The sequence below is a fragment of the Triticum dicoccoides genome, chromosome 5B (assembly GCF_002162155.2).
Source record: "Triticum dicoccoides isolate Atlit2015 ecotype Zavitan chromosome 5B, WEW_v2.0, whole genome shotgun sequence".
NCBI lineage: Eukaryota > Viridiplantae > Streptophyta > Magnoliopsida > Poales > Poaceae > Triticum > Triticum dicoccoides.
In genome coordinates, this window is record NC_041389.1 from 723,921,095 (window position 1) to 723,921,797 (window position 703).

The 703-nt window shown below is 59.7% G+C and overlaps 1 pseudogene; it reads left to right on the plus strand.

The window, feature by feature from the left end:
- Window positions 1–423: 423 nt before the first annotated feature.
- On the plus strand, window positions 424–562 carry LOC119313371 (annotated as a pseudogene).
- Window positions 563–703: the final 141 nt, after the last annotated feature.

Genomic DNA, 703 nt, shown 5'->3' on the forward strand with positions numbered 1-703 from the left:
CTTACCCGCGACAATTTCCTTCTGTGGAAGACCCAACTCCTTCCCCAGATTCGTGCTGCTTCCCTTTTCGGATACCTTGATGGATCCATCCCAGAGCCGGAGCCTACCATATCCACCACAGACAAAGATGGCAAGGTTACGAACCTGCCAAACCCAGCGCATGCAGCCTGGGTCGTTCAGGACCAGCAAGTGCTGGGCTATCTCCTGACGTCCGTCTCCAAAGAAGTCCTGACACAGATGGTGTCGGTCGAGACGGCGCACGCGGCATGGACCGCCCTGACGAACATGTTCGTCTCCAACTCGCGCTCCCGCATCAACAACCTTCGAATCTCCCTCTCCAACGCAGAGAAGGGAAATCAGTCGGTGGCCGTCTACTTCGCCCGCATGAGGTCGCTTGCTGATGAGCTAGCGGCTGCAGGCAGACCCCTCCAAGACGACGAGCTCATCTCCTTCATCTTGGCTGGCCTCGACATGGAATACAACCCCCTGGTATCCGCCCTCGACGCTCGCACTGAACCTCTCACCCTCGATGTACTGTACTCGCAGATGGCCAACTTCGATCAGAGAGTTGAGCTCCTGCAACGATCCGGTGGTGGCTTCAAATCGTCTGCAAACGCAACTGCTCGTGGGCGTGGCTAGCAGCGCGGACGCGGTGCGCCGCGTGGCCGTGGTGGCGGCCGCGGCGGTGGCAGTCGTGGCCCTG